Genomic DNA, 18269 nt, shown 5'->3' with positions numbered 1-18269 from the left:
TCACTGGCTTGAGCAAGGGGTCATTTGCTCCGCTGTAGCCCCCTGGTCAAGGCACATATGAGAAAGCAATCAATGAACAAAGGTGCTGCAATGAAGACTTGATGCTTCTCATTTCTCTCCCTTCTTGTCTGTCTGTCCCTATCTGTCCCTCTCTCTGTCTCCATCTCAAAAAAAATTATTTTACTATAATTTTGAATCAAGTTTATATTCAGTGTTGCTTTCATACTCATTTTTCTTTCTGAAGTTTTGTAATGTTATATGATTGGTCATTCAGTTAATATATTATGTATTATTAGGTTGCAAAGGCAATGACAATACCTCTCATACCAATCACTAGAGATGTGAGTGAACTGCTCATAGACCTCTCAACATAAATTCTTCATCCATATCCCCTGTCCGTATTTGATACTAAACACAGAAAATCTATACCGTGGGTCAAGGATCAAAGAGGTTCACAAATCCTCTAAAATTATATATAAAAGTTTGGTTTTGCATCCATGAGCATATTTTAGGGAAAGACATTTCAGGATTAGCAAATCAGCACCTTATCCACTAGGCCACTACTGTTATGTGTGGGAAAGAGATTCCAGAGACTTTCATCAGGTTTTAGAGAGTTCCGTAAAGTCCCCTCCCCCAAATGTTAAGATCTTTGTTACTAGAACATTGTGGGAGTATGTGAGTTTGCTGGAACTGCTGTAATGAATACCCTGTAGTGGGTGACTTAAACAACACAAATGTATTTTCTCACAGTTTCTGAGACCAAAGTACCAGCAGGGTTGGTTTCTTTTCCTTCACTCTGTTTCTTTACATGGTCTATGCATGTGTGTCCTGACCTCCCTTTCTTATTAGGACACCAGTCATATTGGATTAGGTCCACTTTGATGACATCGTATTTATTTAATTACCTCTTTAAAGACTTTTTCTCCAAATGGTCACCTTCTGAGGTATTGAGGGTTAAAACTTCAACGTATAAATTTTGGGCAGAGGACACAGTTTCTCCCATAACAGAGTACTAGTTGGAAAATTAAAAATCAAAAAGTGAAAACTGCATTTAGTTTATTCTAGAATAAACTTTCCCTAATCAGAATCGGTTTGCACAGTTCCTATTAGCCTGCAATTAAAAAACAGTTTCTTTCTTTTTTTTTTTTCTTCTGTATTTTTCTGAAACCGGAAACGGGGAGAGACAGTCAGACAGACTCCCACATACGCCCGAGCGGGATCCACCCGGCACGCCCACCAGGGGGCGACGCTCTGCCCACCAGGGGGCGATGCTCTGCCCCTCCTGGGCGTCGCTCTGTTGCGACCAGAGCCACTCTAGCGCTTGGGGCAGAGGGCTGAGGAGCCATCCCCAGCGCCCGGGCCATCTTTGCTCCAATGGAGCCTTGGCTGCGGGAGGGGAAGAGAGAGACAGAGAGGAAGGAGAGGGGAGGGGTGGAGAAGCAGATGGGCGCCTCTCCTGTGTGCCCTGGCCGGGAATCGAACCCGGGACTTCTGCACGCCTGGTTGACACTCTACCACTGAGCCAACCGGCCAGGGCCAAAAACAGTTTCTTTTTAAAACTGGTTGTTTCTGTGTGAGTTCTGTGGATCAGCGGAGTCTGAATCAGTCAGTCACAATATTTATCAAGTCCCCACTGTATGCAGAAAGCTGTGCCAGGAGGTCTAAAGTCTGCGGTGCTGATGGTGCCTGCCAACCGCGTCGCTGTCTTCCACAACCATGCTGTCATTTGCCTTGTGCTGTGAAAGGGAGAAGTGTGGAGTATGAGTTGGGTATTTTAAACCTTGAAATTTAAAGGTCCTAATTGCAGGAGGGAAGTCTCCAAAAACGTCTTTCATCTGTAAACCTATGGTTCAGATGAAACCTGATGGTGTCTGTAAGCAGAAGGTAATTAGAAGATCTTAAAATATGCACATTAAAAATCCATTCCATTTATAAAACACTCACAGCTGTGTTGGGGAGAAAACATTGTATTACTTTCTAAGCTGAAACAGAGGGTTTATCTCAGGCAGAGAACTGTCTTCATTTGGAAACCTACCCTGATAGAGGTGTTTGATTACCAACAGGAGGCCCTCTGGAATGCAGGAAAGAGGAGAGAGAAAAGGGGTGGGAGGAGACCCTGCAAGGTGATGGGTGGCTGGAACTTGGAAAGTTGAAACCATTGAAAAATACTGCTGAGGTGGGAATGGCAGAAGGGAGGTCTAATCCTTAATTGTAAATTGTTGGCAGTGCTATGCAGTGATGTGAGGCTCTGCAGGTACAGTTTTGAGTTTTTGATTGCTGAGAGATGGATCATGAGGGCAGACGGAGTGGGAAGAAGAGAAATATAATAAACACATGATTCAATTAAGAAATAGTATTACCAATAATGTTGAAGCTGACTTTGTAACATTCTACTAAAGCAAGTAGCAGATACCAACAAATTTGGGTCCTACTTTATTGCATTTTTATTACCAATTGCCTAAGATTTTGCTTGGTCTGTGGTGGCCTCCTCTGGGACAGTGGGTTTGTGGGGGTGGCGGCAGCAGCAGCAGGCATCATGGGTCATGCTTCTTTAGCATGGGTGAAAAGCCTCCAAATTTATCTATACTCTGGCTGGCTAAAGAATCACTTGTCTTTAGCTTGATCCATTCATGCAAAGTTTGGGGTTATTTATCTTACTGAGATGTTGTACTTTATATCTGTCCTTCCAATTCCGAATGTGCATTCACTAAGTTACTAATGATGTGGCTAACAGCAGGAGCTTGTGCCTGCTTCTTCCGATTGCCTAAGCTTATCTCCTCCCTAAGAGTCCTTAGATCAGGGTCTTGCATCTCTAATATTTCCTTTTCCATAAACAAAAACTCGTATTTCAAGGCTTGATAAGAGCCCTCCACTTAGCAATATGAATATGCTACCCAGAGGGGAACTGTATGTGCCAGGGTTTTATCAGGAGAGAGATGGCACACTCACACTGGGAAATTGAGCAGAGTTTAATGATAGGACAAATTATAAAGGTGTAGGCAGGGCTTGGCGAAGGCTGCAGGGAGAGTACAGCTCCTCAGGGCTGGTATCATCTGGGAGCCTTTGGGATAAAAGGGCAGAGTAGACCCTGGTGACTGAGCTATATGAAGAGGGTCCTATGACAGGAGCTGTCTTTGGGAAGACAGACACAGATAATCTGGGCAGTCTGGCAAGAGGAGGTTGCTGAACACAGAGAGTTAGCAGGAGACAGCTAGTGTTAAATATTCAGCTTTGTTATTGCAATATTTCTTCATTTTTAAAAAGTATTTTTTTTTTTGTTTTAGCCTAACCTGTGGTGGTGCAGTGGATAAATCATTGACCTGGAATACTGAGGTCACTGGATCTAAACCCCGTGCTTGCCCGATCAAGGCACATACAAGAAGCAACTACTATAAATTGATGCTTCCCACTCCTCCCCCTGTTTCTCTCTCTTCCTCCTTTCTCTAAAATCAATAAATAAAAATCTTCAAAATAAGATTCTTCATTTTTGTACATAAGACCAAGGTATGAGCTATAAATAAAGATATAGAACTTACGTCACAGCTTAGAATATTCAATTTTGTTTTTTTTTTTTCTCCTCCAATATGGAATGTTATGCAGCCTTGCTTTATTCACTCTTTTTCATTAGTTTTTCTTTTCTTTTATTATTATTTTTTTCATTCACTGTCAATATTAGAACAAATTAGGTTTTCCTGCAGTTTTTTCTTAAACATGAGTAAAATGTTTTAGAAACTTTGGGTGCTCTCTTAGCCACTGCCCTCACAACAGCGAGGCCGGCACCCGTCCTCCAGGGCTCACATCAGCTCCATGTGTACCCGGCATAAAGTGCTGTCCCTGCCAACCTCCAGGTGTTTCTCTGAGGACCTCCCAAGTTTTGACAAATCATAATATTTATTTTGGAAGGGACACATTGACTGTTTAGAGAAACACAGTCACAATCCACAGAAAAATTACACACTGTCCTAAGTTTTGGAGTCATTTTCACTCAAAGTTGGTATCTTTGAAATGATAGAAAGATATAATACATCTCTCTGAAAAGCAGACCACACTTTCTTGTGTCTTTGACAAATGGTGATTGCATTAAAAGCTGATGTTTTTACCACATGAAAGTTTTCTCTGGTTGTTTCCCAATCATCACAAACATCAACATTCCAAAAGTAATTGCCGACCTTATGTCCTGTAACATCTGTCATTGTGTGGGTAGCTTTCAAAAGAATGCAGAGCAACCCTTTTATTGTATTTCTCTTCTCTATACCTTCATTTCTTCTACTTCTATAACCAACTGCCAGTTTTACAACTCCACTTAAATTCTGTGATGAGCAAGTCCTGGTTCTGCACCATCTCTTCAACCTTTTGGACAAATTCATCAGTCCCTGGAGAAGAAAAGGCATCAGCAGATGGCATGGATATAGGCTGGTGGAACCTGACCATTTTGCTCTGTGACTTATTCTATTTTGTCTTGTCTGTCAAGAGCAGCTTCAATAGCATCAAAGAACTCTTCTTTATTAATCAGACTGGTTGGGCCTTTCTCATAATTTGGCTCTCGAAAGTGGAATTTTTTCCTTAGGGTTTGCCATGGCATTTTTGTATGCTTCCTCTATTCTTCTTTTCTCAATTTCCATATCAAGTCTCTTTTGTCAGCTGTCCTTACATTTTACAATTAGTTTAATACAATGAGAAAGAGTAACAGGGTTTACAACAGTAGTTGCTTTAAAAATTATTGCTTTGCCTTTAAAGTCTATACCACTAATTCCTTTCTGTTTTAGATGTGGAAGGGAGAGAGATAAGCATCAATTTGTAGTTGTGGCACTTTTAGTTGTTCATTGATTGTTTCTCATACCTGCCTTGATGGGGGGGGGCAGGTGGGGATGTGTGTGCTCCAGCCAAATCAGTGACCCTTTGCTTGAGCCAATGACCTTAGGCTCAAGCCAGTGACATTTGGGCTCAAGCCCACGACCATGGGGTTTAGGACCTGGACCAGGGTGACTATATCCACTGCACCACCAGGACAAGTAGAGTCTTAATAGTAACTCAAACCTATACTATGGATGCAGTAACTCAAACCCATACTATGGATGCAAGAGATACCCTCAAAGGAGAGTGTAAATATATGCAATTCTTACAAGATGAACTTTACTCCCAGACTTAGCTTAACATAGATATATGGCCCGGTTTTATTTTTTTAAAGATTTTATTTTAAAAAATATTTATTTTATTAATTTTAGAGAGAGGAAGGATATCCTGGCTGGAAAGGTCAGTTGGTTAGAGCATCATCCCAAAGTGTAAAGGTTGATGGTTCAATCCCAAGTCAGGGCAGATTGATGTCTCTCTCTCTCTCTCTCTCTCTCTTTCCCCCCTTCCTCTTTCTCTATTTTAAAGACATGTTTACTGTATTGATTTTAGAGAGAAAGTAAAGGAGAGAAAGAGAGAAACATAGATCTGCTCCTGTGTGTGCCCTGACCAGAGATCGAACAGACAACCTCTGCACTTTGGAACCATGCTCTAACTAAACGAACTACCCAGCCAGGGCAATTGAGATTTTATTTACTGATTTTAGAGAAAGGGGAGAGAGAGAAGGAGAGGGGAGGAATTGGAAACATCAAGTTATAGTAGCTGCTTCTCATATATGCCTTGACTGGGCAAGCCCAGGGTTTTGAACTGGCAACGTCTGTGTTGTAGGTCATCGCTTTATCCATTGCACCATCAGAGATCAGGCAAGGGGGACCCTGTTTTTAAACAACTGTTCCAAAACAAAAGGAATCACTTGTTTTTTTCTCTTTGAACAGAGTTTTAAGATTCCTTTGAGTGCTGGCCTGCCAGCTTGAGTGCAGGATCATTGACATGATCCTGGGGTCACTGGCTTGAGCCCCCTCCCCATCGAGGCATGTATGAGAAGCAATCAATAAACACGTAAAAGTGATGCAATTATGAGTTGATGCTTGCCCTGGCTGGGTAGCTTAGTTGCTTAGAGCATTGTCCTGAAGCACAGAGGTTGCCGGTTCAATCCACGGTCAGGGCACATATAAGAACAGACTGAAGTTCCTGTCTTTCTCTCACTTTCTCCAAAAAAACAATAAAAAAATTCCCTAAACTTGGATCCACAGACAATCTGGCAGCCCACATTTGCATAAGCATCCTCCAGCTGGAGGAGATAATAAACTGCATCTAGGAGAAATGGGGTAGACACAGACAAGTCCTTTGAGAGGTTATATTGATCAAATACAGAGCAAGGTGCACCTTGGAAAGTGTGCCTCTGGATAGTAGAGACTAGAGAGAAAATATTCTTACTTGTCATAAGTGTAGATGAGAAAAGAGATTCTGTGGAAAGTAATCTCACAGGGTAATCTGATCATAAATTCCTGAATGGGCAGGTTATGGTTGGTAGTCATGCACGGCACAGGCATATAACTTTCACCTTTATTTTTTTTGTTGTTCTTTTTTTTCCTCTTTTAATTTATTGGCTTTTGAGAGAGAGACACACACATTGCTTTGTGTTCCACTTATTTATGCATTCATTGGTTGATTCTTCTATGTGTTCTGTGTGGGAAATGAACCTGTAACCTCGGCATATGCAGAGCTATATGAATTATATGGCCAGGGCACATATAACTGTTTAGTAAAAGGTTTATCTTTGCCTTCATCAAGCCCTACCCATTGCTTCTGTGCAACTAGGTTAACACACCTTTGCTACTATCTAAACCACCTTTCAGTACCTTCCTTTTAAGAGCAAATGATCCTTCTTTTAAAAAAATTTATTTATTGATTTTACAGAGAGAGGTAGGGGGAGTAAGAATGTAAGTATCAGCTCATATTTGCTTCACTTTAGTTGTTCATTGATAGCTTGTTGCTTGCTATATGTGCCTTGACAGGGCAAGCCCAGGGTTTCGAACCAGCGACCTTAGCATTTCAGATTGATGCTTAAGAGCAAATAATCTTAACTATCCTATAATCCAGTTCTGCCTTGCTTTCTGACACCTTCATGTAATTTTCCTTAAGAACCTAATCAATTTCTATTAACTAATGCCACTCCAAGAAATTAAAAAAAACCTCTTTAATTTCAAATGCATAAAAGAAACTATAAAACTGTTATTCTCAAGAGCATTTTATTTTATTTTTTATTTTTTATTCATTTTAGAGAGGAGAGAGAAAGAGAGAGAGAAGGGGGAGAGGAGCAAGAAGCATCAACTTCCCTTGACCAGGGAAGTCAAGGTTTCGTACTGGTGACCTCAGCATTCAGGTCAATGTTTTATCCACTACACCACCACAGGTCAGGCCTCAGCAACATTTTAGATCTTGCTCTACAGCATATGTTGTCAGTTTGGCTCAAGTTTTACCAAAATTGTTTTCTGGTTTGTAGAACTGGAGAATGCCTCAGGGTGTTGGGAGCTCTGAACGAGAGGAAGCGGTCTTCTCTGCCTGTTTGCTCTTCCGCTGATACAAGACTCTAATAAATTGAATGGCTTACCAGTTTTTGGCTCCACTGTTTCTTTACCATCTGCCCCAATTCAATGAGAACCTGCATGGCCATGACGGCAGTGTCCACTGGCCATACATCTGGTGTAGTTGGCAGGATTCAGATCAGATCAGTATGGAGCTGCAGCCACCCTTGAAGGGTGGAGTAGAGGACTGGCTGTTGTTATGGTTCCCCATGGCTATCCTTTTGGGGATTGTAGGTTGGCTGTTTTTTACAGCCCTACAAGAGGAAACTGAGAGCTCTGTGCAAGAAGCTGCCCGAGGTCTGCAAACAGAGAAGCAGCAATGGCAGAAGCTGGAATGGTTACAGCAGAAAGAGCTGCAGATCCTGGAATTGAAGTGAGTACTGGAAAAGGAGGCCAACCAAGCTTGCAAGTTGCCAATGCAGGCTGAGGACCTATGGCACATAGAACTGGAATGAGCTCTGGAGAAGATGTCTATCATCCCATGCTCAAGCCAGTGACCCTGTGCTCAAGGTGCATAAGCCTGCACTTAAGCTGGTGAACTCAAGGTTTTGAACCTGGATCCTTTACATCCTAGGCCGATGCTCTAACCACTGTGCCTCCACCTGGTCAGGCTAAAATTTCTATCTATATAAAGTGGTAAAGTATACAGAACATAAAATTAACTCTCCTATCCAGGTTTAGGTTACAACTCAGTGGCATCACTTGTTGTTCAACTATCACCACCATCTAACTCCTGAATCTTTCTTATATTCCCAAACTGAATCTCTGTACCTCTTTAACAATAACTCCACATTCCCCCTTTCCCAGTCTCTATAAACCACCATTATACTTTCTGTCTCTGAATTTGACTACTGTAGGCATGTCATATAAGTGGAATCATATAGTAGTTGTCCTTGGAGACTGACTTATTTCCCTTAGCATAATATCTTCAAGGTTTGTCCATGTTGTACCATGTTCCAGAATTTCCTCCTTTAAAAAAAATAATTTCTCCTTTAAAATTTTTTTTTAACTGAGAGGAGGGAAGATAATGAGACAGACTCCTACATGCACCCCTAGGGGGATTCACCTGAAAAGACCCATCTGGAGTCAATGCTCAAATCAACCAAGCTATCCTCAGTGCCTGGGCTGATGCTTGAACCAATTGAGCCACTGGCTATAAGAGTGGAAGAGACAGAGAAGGGGGAGAGAAGCACATGGTCACTTCTAATGTTTTCCCTGACTGGGGACCAAACCTGGGATATCCATACACTGGGCCAATGCTCTATCCACTGATTCCACCAGCCTGGGCAACATTTAATTTTAAAGAAACTGTTGTATAAGTTCTGTTCTTAAAATTTTTATTTATTGATTGATTTTACAGTGAGAAGAAGGAAGAGAGAGAAAGAGAGAGAGAGAGAGAGAGAAAAGCATCAACTTGTTGTTCCACTTAGTTATGCATTTATTTATTACTCTTGTATGTGCCTGGACAGGGGATCAAACCTATGATCTTGACATATTAGGATGTCACTCCAACCAACTGTCCTATCTGGCCAGGGCTAAGTTCTGTTCTTTATTATGATTTTGAATATTCTTACTATTGGTGTTAAAAAACAATGACTTAGTGTCTATGGACTCTTTGTTTTTGGGGTTGTATATCTGGGTTTACATTTTTTAAAGTGTCCTCTTAATGGTGTGTCATTTAAATAATGTACCATTTAATGTCTTTTAGTTTCCACTCACATCCTCAATGTCAAGTAAATTGTTTGGTTGTGTAGAGAACTGCAACACTGTTTCAGGGATGCTGCCATGCTTCCATAAAATTTATAGTTCTGGCCTGACTAGGTGGTGGCATAGTGAATAGAACATTGGCCTGGAATGCTGAGGACCCAGGTTTGAAATCCTGAACTCTCAGGCTTGAGAGCTGGCTCATCCAGCTTGAGCATGATATAGACATGACCCTATGGTTGCTGGCTTGAGTCCAAAGGTTTCTGGCTTGAAGTCCAAGGTTTCAGGCTTGAGCAAGGGGTCACCAGCTCGGCTGGACCCACTCCTCCCATCAAGGCATGTATGAGGAAGCAATCAATGAATAATAAAGGTGCCAGAACTATGAGTTGATGCTTCCCATCTCTCCCTTCTTGTCTGTCCCTCTCTCTCAATCTTGCTAAAAAAATAAATAGAATAAAATAAATAATAATAATATAGTTCTGTTAAAGAGCAGCCTTACCGCCTGCAATACCACTTGCAGGGGAAGGGCGGAAGTCCTGGAAGTGGTGGAGACCCGCTGCTGAACAAGGGTCTGCAGGCCAGCTTGCAGCCTTGCTGGGCTGCAGAACCGAGGCTTGCAGCTGACCTGAGCCAGTTCCTCCTGCAGGGGTGGGGTGAAAGCCCAGAACAGGCAGAGTCCTGCGACTGAGCATGGGTATGCAGCCCCGCCCAGCCCGCAGAGCCGAGGCTTGCAACCGAATGCTGGGGGCGGGGCAAAAGCCCAGAAACAGGTAGAGACCTGCAACTGGGCAAAGCTGCTCCCCCCTGACTGCGATGCTGAGGCTTATGACCTGGGTGTGGTGTATAACCTCACCCGCAGGGGCCAGGGAAAGGCTGAGGCTGCAGAGTCTTGTAGACCCAAGCACGTGATCATAGTCCCTCTGGTGGAGGAGAAGCAGAAACCGCAGTGACAACCCCAGTGGCCTGGCACCAGCAATGCCCATGCGCAAATGCCCTAGGCAGCAGTGGCAGAAGGGGTGGCAGGCCTGCAGACAGACCACAACTAGGGAACACAGAGATAACAACCATTGGACTCCAGTGGCCTAAACCTTCTTATACACAGACAAAATGGGAAGGAAGAGAAATGTAACACAAATGAATCAAGAGAAATCCCCAGGAAAGGACCTGAATGAGTCAGATATAACCAAATTACCATATGCAGAGTTTAAAAAAATGATTGTTAGGATGCTCAAAGATTTTAGAACAACAATAGATGGTCATTATGAACACCTAAATAAAGACATAGCAAATATAAAAAAGGACATCGAAATAATAAAAAGAATCAGTCAGAAATGACAAATACAATATCAGAAATGAAGACCACAGTGGAAGGAATTAAAAGCAGGATGGATGAAGCTGAGGATCAAATCAGCGAGTTAAGGACAAGATAAATGAAGGCATGGAAGAAGAGCAGAGAAAAGAAAAGAGACTCAAAAAGTCTGAGGAAAATCTAAGAGAACTCTGTGACAACATTAAGAGATATAACATCCACATCATAGGGGTTCCTGAAGAAGAAGAGAAAGAACAAGGGATAGAGACTCTGTTCAAACATATCATAGCTGAAAAATTCCCTCAATTAAGGCAGGAAAACATCTCACATGTTCAAGAAGCACAAGGAACTCTATTAGAGAGAAACCCAAAGAAATCTACATCAAGACATATCATAATTAAAATACCAAAGCTAAGTGATAAAGAGAAAATATTAAAAGCTGCTAGAGAAAAAAGGCTATCACCTACAAAGGAACCCCTATAAGGATGACATCCAACTTTTCAACAGAAATACTTGAGGCCAGAAGGGAATAGCAAGAAATATTCAAAGTAATGCAGAACAAGAACCTACAACCAAGACTACTTTATCCAGCAAGGTTAATGTTTAAATTGGAAGGAGAAATAAAAAGATAAAAAGCTTCCCAGACAAAAAAAAAAACTCAAGGAATTCACTACAACCAACACAGTGCTGCAAGAAATGCTAAGGGGCCTGTTGTAAACAGATCAAAGGGGGAAAAAATACAGCAAAAGAGGAATAGAGCTTTAAAGAATAAAATGACAATAAACAACTACATATCAATAATAACCTTAAATGTAAATGGATTAAATGATCCAATCAAAAGACATAGAGTAGCTGCGTGGATAAGAAAACAGGACCCATACATATGCTGTCTACAAGAGACACACCTTAAAACAAAAGATGTATATAGACTGAAGGCAAAAGGATGGAAAAAAATATTTCATGCAAATGGAAATGAAAAAAAAAAAGCTGGGGTAGCAATATTTATATCAGACAAAATTGACTTTAAAACAAAGGCTTAAAGAAGGTAAGAGATAAAGAAGGTCACTACATAATGATAAAGGGAGCAATCCAACAGGAAAATATAACCATCATAAATATCTGCACACCTAATATAGGAGCATCTAAATATATAAAGCAGACTTTGATGGATATAAAGGGCAAGATCAACAGCAATACATTAATAGTAGGGGATTTCAATACCCCACTAACATCACTAGATAGATCCTTAAGAAAGAAAATTAACAAAGAAACAGCAGACTTAAAGGACACATTAGATCAACAGGATTTAATAGATATCTTCAGAACCTTTCATCCTAAAGCAGCAGAATATACATTCTTTTCAAGTGCTTATGGTACATTCTCTAGGATAAACCACATGTTAGGTCACAAAAGTGGTCTCAACAAATTTAAGAAGATTAAAATCATATCAAGCATTATTTCTGACCACAATGGTATGAAACTAGAAATCAACCACACCAGAAAAACTGAAAAATACTCAAAACACATGGAAACTAAATAGCATGTTATTAAATAACAAATGGGTTAACAATGAGATCAAAAAAGAAATAAAAAAATTCCTAGAAACAAATGATAACGAGCATATAACAACTCCAAATTTATGGGACACAGCAAAAACAGTCCTGAGAGGGAAGTTTATAGCATTACAGGCATACCTTAAGAAGCTAGAAAAAGCTCAAATAAACAACTTGACCCTGCATCTAAAAGAACTAGAAAAAGAACAGCAAGTAAAGCCCAGAGGTAGTAGAAGGAAGGAAATAAAAATGATCAGAGTGGAAATAAATGACATAGAGGCTAAAGAAACAATACAGTGGATCAATGAAACCAGGAGCTGGTTCTTTGAAAAGGTAAACAAGATCCATGAACCTTTAACCAGATTCACCAAGAAAAAAAGAGAGAAGACTCAAATAAATAAAATAAGTAAAGAGAGTGGAGAAATAACAACTGACACAACAGAAATACAAAATATTGTAAGAAAATACTATGAAGAACTGTATGCCAAAATATTAGACAACCTAGGTGAAATGGACAAATTCCTTAAAACATATAATCTTCCAAAAATCAATCTGGAAGAATCAGAAAACCTAAACAGACCGATTACAACAAATGAAATAGAAACAATTATCAAAAAACTCCCAACAAAGAAAAGTCTGGGCCTGATGGCTTCACAAGTGAATTCTACCAAATATTCAAAGAAGAACTAACTCCTATCCTTCTCAAGCTGTTTCAAAAATTTTAAGAGGAAGGAAGACTTCCAAGCTCCTTTTATGAAGTGAGCATAATTCTGATTCCAAAACTAGGCAAAGACAACACAAAGAAAGAAAATTACAGGCCAATATCCCCAATGAATTTAGATGCTAAAATCCTCAACAAAATATTAGCAAACCGGGTCCAGCAATATATGAAGAAAATCATACATTATGACCAGGTGGGATTTATTCTGGGGAGGCAAGGCTGGTACAACATTTTCAAATCAATCAATGTGATTCATCATATAAACAAAAGGAAGGAGAAAAACACATGATAATTTTGATGGATGCAGAAAAGGTATTTGATAAAATCCAGTACTCATTCATAATAAAAAAAATCTCAGCAAAGTGGGAATACAGGAAACATTCCTCAACATGATAAAAGCCATCTATGACAAACCCACAGCCAACATCATACTCAATGGGCAAAAATTAAAAGCAATCCCCTTAAGATCAAGAACAAGGCAGGGGTGCCCCCTTTCACCATTTTTATTCAACATAGTTCTGGAAGTCCTAGCCACAGCAATCAGACAAGAAGAAGAATTAAAAGGCATCCAAATTGGAAAAGAAGAAGTAAAACTATCATTATTTGCAGATGATATGATATTGTATATAAAAAAACTTAAAGTCTCAGTCAAAAAACTACTGGACCTGATAAATGAATTCAGCATGGTGGAAGGATATAAAATTAATACTCAGAAATCAGAGGCATTTTTATACACCAATAATAAACTGTCAGAACGAGAAATTAAGAAAACAATCCCTTCACTATTGCAATAAAAAAAATAGCCCTTGCCATTTGGCTCAGTGGTAAAGAATCGGCCTGGCGTGTGGGGGACCCGGGTTCGATTCCCGGCCAGGGCACATAGGAGAAGCGCCCATTTGCTTCTCCCCCCCCTCCTTCCTCTCTGTCTCTCTCTTCCCCTCCCACAGCCAAGGCTCCATTGGAGCAAATATGGCTTGGGCGCTGGGGATGGCTCCTTGGCCTCTGCCCCAGGCGCTAGAGTGGCTCTGGTCGCGGCAAAGTGACGCCATGGAGGGGCAGAGCATCGCCCCCTGGTGGGCAGAGCATCGCCCCTGGTGGGCGTGCCGGGTGGATCCCGGTCGGGTGCATGCGGGAGTCTGTCTGACTGTCTCTCCCCATTTCCAGCTTCAGAAAAATACAAAAAAAAAAAAAAAAAAGTACCTAGGAGTAAATTTAACCAAGGAGATTAAAGACTTGTACTCAGAAAATTATAAAACATTGATAAAAGAAATCAAGGAAGATACAAACAAGTGGAAGCATACAGTGTGCTCATGGTTAGGAAGAATAAACATCATTAAAATGTCTATATTTCCCAAGCAATTTATAAATTCAATGCAATACCAATTAAAATACCAATGACATATTTCAAAGATATAGAACACATATTCCAAAAATTTATATGGAACCAAACAGAACACGAATAGCCTCAGCAATCTTGAAAAGGAAGAATAAAGTGGGAGATATCACACTTCCTGATACTAAGTTATACTACAAAGCCATTGTACTCAAAACAGCCTGGTACTGGCATAAAAACAGGCACATAGATCAATGGAATAGAACTGAGAACCCAGAAATAAACCCACACCTTTATGGACAACTGATATTTGACAAAGGATGTAAGAGCATACAATGGAGTAAAGACAGCCTCTTTAATAAATGATGTTGGGAAAATTGGACATCTACCTGCAAAAAAATGAAACTAGACCACCAACTTACACCATTCACAAAAATAAACTCAAAGTGGATAAAAAACTTAAATGTAAGTCATGAAATCATAAGCATCTTAGAAGAAAACAGGCAGTAAGCTCTCCGACATCTCTTGCAGCAATATATTTGCCGATTTATCTCCACGGGCAAGTGAAATAAAAGACAGGATAAACAAATGGGATTATATCAAAGTAAAAAGCTTTTGTACAGCTAAAGACAGTAAGAACAGAATAGAAAGACAAACTACACAATGGGAGAACATATTCGACAATACATCTGAAAAGGGCTTAATAACCAAAATTTATAAAGAACTTGTAAATTTAACAACAGGAAGACAAACAATCCAATCAAAAATGGGCAAAAGAAATAATAGACACTGCTCCAAAGAGTACTTACAGATGGCCAATAGGCATATGAAAAAATGCTCAACATCACTAATTATTAGAGAAATGTAAATTAAAACCACAATGAGATATCACCTCACACCAGTCAGAATGGCGCTCAACAACAAAACAACAGAGTAAGTGCTGGCGAGGGTGTGGAGAAAAGGGAACCCTCCTGCACTGCTGGTGGGAATGCAGACTGATGCAGCCACTATGGAAAACAGTATGGGGATTTCTCAAAAAATTAAAAATCGAACTGCCTTTTGACCCAGCTATCTACTTTTACGAATATATCCCAAGAACACCATAGTACTGTTTCAAAAGGAGAAATGTACCTCCATGTTTATGGCAGCATTGTTCACAGTAGTGAGGATCTGGAAATAGTCCAAGTGTCTGTCAGTGGATGAGTGGATTAAAAAGCTTTGGTATTATATATATATACTATGAAATACTACTCAACCATAAGAAATGATGACATTGGATCATTTACAATAACATGGATGGACCTTCATAATATTATATTGAGTGAAATTAGTAAATCAGAAAAAACTAAGAACTATATGATTCCATACATAGGTGGGACATAAAAATGTGACTCAGAGACATGGACAAGAGGGTGGTGGTTACAGGGGGGGGGGAGGAGAGGGTGAAGTGGAGAGGGGCACAAAGGAAACCAGATAGAAGGTGATGGAAGACAATTTGACTTTGGGTGATGGGTATGCAACATAATCAAATGTCAAAATAACCTGGAGATGTTTTCTGTGAACATATGTACCCTGATTTATCAATGTCCCGCCATTAAAATTAATAATAAAGATAATCTAAAAAAAATAAAGAATAGCCCTAGCTTAGTAGAACTAATCTCCAATGAGAAGGTAAATTAATTACTCTAATTTAAAATAAAAAACCCTCAAGAATAATTTTTTTTGCTACTACTTATACTCCTTTGATTGTTCTCATGAGTCTTTCAAAGAAGAGTGCAATAGACTTGCCATGAAAGGCTCGTTGGCACGTTGGGTGAGGCAGTGAGAAAAGAAAGGAACAGTGGGTAGGTTGAAGAGAGAGAGTTTGAAGAGGTAGTGGAAGTGCCCATCTGTTTCCCATCTTTGAAGCCTTCATCATCTTTAGACTTTTTTTTCTTTTTAAGTGAGATACAGGGAAGCAGGAAGGCAGAGAGATAGAATCCTGCATGTGCCCGACTGGTATCCACCTGGTGAGCCCACTAGGTGGTGATGCTCTGCCCATGTAGGGCCAGGGCTCTGTTGCTGCAAACGGAACTATTTCAGTGCCTGAAGTGAGGCCATGAAGCCATCCTTAGTGCCCGGGGCCAAATTGCTTGAACCATGGCTGGTGTGGGGGATGGAGAGATAGGGGTGGAGAAGCAGATGGTCACTTCTCCTGTGTGCCCTGACTGGGAATCGAACCCGTGACTTCCACATGCCTATCTGACACTCTATAGCTGAGCCAACTGGCCAGGGCCATCTTTAGATTTGAATTTTATTAACCTCTAATACCATATACATATATTTGCAAACTAGCAATACTTATATTCATGAAACATCTTTTACTACCCCATAGCTTGCTCAGTGGGGTCCAGACAGACTAGTGGAGGTAGGAGAGATGGATAGCATTCATGGTCCAACAGCATGAGCTCTCACCACTGCTGATGCAAGGGCAATCACTGTCTGAGCTGTGTCATAGAGGAGCTGATTCTGAGCTCTCCACATGGTCCCACACTTTAGGACACTAGCAAGCCACGTAGTGACAAGTTGGTAAAATGCAATAACTCTATGATTGTCCCTGAAGTCTGACGATCACTTTCTGAGTTTATGAGTCCTACTAGAGGCACGAACTTTATAGAAATCTCGAACTTTCTGTTTTATTATGCACATCCTTGTGTCAGAACTGTATAGTGCTTTATAGCAGTGGTCCCCAACCAGTTTTGGGTCACGGACCAGTTTAAGATCAGAAAATATTTTCACGGACCGGCCTTTAGAGTGGGACGGATAAATGTATCACGTGTTTGAGACAAGTGTCAAGAGTGAGTCTTAGACGGATGTAACAGAGGGAATCTGGTCATTTTTTAAAAATAAAACATCGTTCAGAGTTAAATATAAATAAAACGGAAATAATGTAAGTTATTTATTCTTTCTCTGCAGACCGGGGGTTGGGGACAACTGCTTTATAGTACTTCTTGCTGTAATGTGTTAAAAGAAGTTTCATTTTCATGTAGCAGTAGGATTTTAGTAGGCCATTGGCTGGAGAATACTTCCAAGTCATTGTAGTATTAAAATTTTTGACTAGTATCCATGGAAAGAAACATTATATTCAGCTTGCATATTCATATTACAACCCACTTCTTGTTACACATAGACAACCCAAACAAGTTTCATGCAAGTTATTATTCAAAATATGGTTCAAATAAAACTATTTTATGACCCATTAATATCATAAGGTGAATATTTAATAAATAAATATTTTTAAAAGTTGTATAATTGTATACGCCCCTTACTTATTTTTAGTGTCCTCGTGTGGTAAATTATATGGCTACACTAGTAATATTGCTTTATTTACCCTAGAAATCATAAATATTAAGTAATTTTTAATACTTAACTGCAGTTTATGTTCTTGGTTTTTATATTATATATCCTTCTAGTCTCTGAATTTCATCTTGCATCAGTAAAATGAGAACTTGAGCTTTAAAATTTTTATGATTACATGGTTGTTTATATTGAATTGCCTATTTTTCAACTAACTTCAAGAAGAGCAGCTGCCCAAGTATCTTTTTTTTTTTTTGTATTTTTCTGAAGTTGGAAACGGGGAGACAGTCAGACAGACTCCTGCATGCGCCTGACTGGGATCCACCTGGCACGCCCACCAGGGGGCGATGCTCTGCCCATCTGGCGCGTCGTTCTGTTGCAACCAGAGCCATTCTAGTGCCTGAGGCAGAGGCCACAGAGCCATCCTCAGTGCTCAGGGCCAACTTTGCTCCAATGGAGCCTTGGCTGTGGGAGGGGAAGAGAGAGACAGAAAGAAAGGAGAGGGGGAGGGATGGAGAAGCAGATGGGCGCTTCTCCTGTGTGCCCTGGCCGGGAATTGAACCCGGGACTCCTGCACACCAGGTCGAGATGCCCAAATATCTTTTTTCAACTTCCACTACATTTCTTGGTATAATACTAAAATTTTATTATTTTGAATTGTCAGCAGTATATTTTGAATCTTCAATTGTGCAATTTTGGGGTCAGAGTTGCTAAAATCAAGGAGGACCTTCTTTCTGTTTGAAAGATCAGCTTTTCATTTCTTCTGTTGGTTTTTTGCATTTTGTTTTGGTGGGTGGAAGTAGGACAGGGAGTAGTGTTTTATTCCTGTAGACCAGAGGTCAACAAACTTCTGTGATGGGACTCAATCGTAAAT

General features: G+C 40.3%; 1 pseudogene; it reads right to left on the bottom strand.

Moving 5' to 3' along the window:
- Nucleotides 1-1661: 1661 nt before the first annotated feature.
- On the bottom strand, nucleotides 1662-7528 carry LOC136306591 (ceramide transfer protein-like; annotated as a pseudogene).
- Between the last annotated feature and the right edge of the window lie 10741 nt (nucleotides 7529-18269).

This window comes from Saccopteryx bilineata, chromosome 5, assembly GCF_036850765.1.
Source record: "Saccopteryx bilineata isolate mSacBil1 chromosome 5, mSacBil1_pri_phased_curated, whole genome shotgun sequence".
In the NCBI taxonomy this organism is placed as follows: domain Eukaryota; kingdom Metazoa; phylum Chordata; class Mammalia; order Chiroptera; family Emballonuridae; genus Saccopteryx; species Saccopteryx bilineata.
The sequence above is the reverse complement of the archived record's forward strand: the minus strand, read 5'-3'. Positions and strand labels throughout refer to the sequence as shown.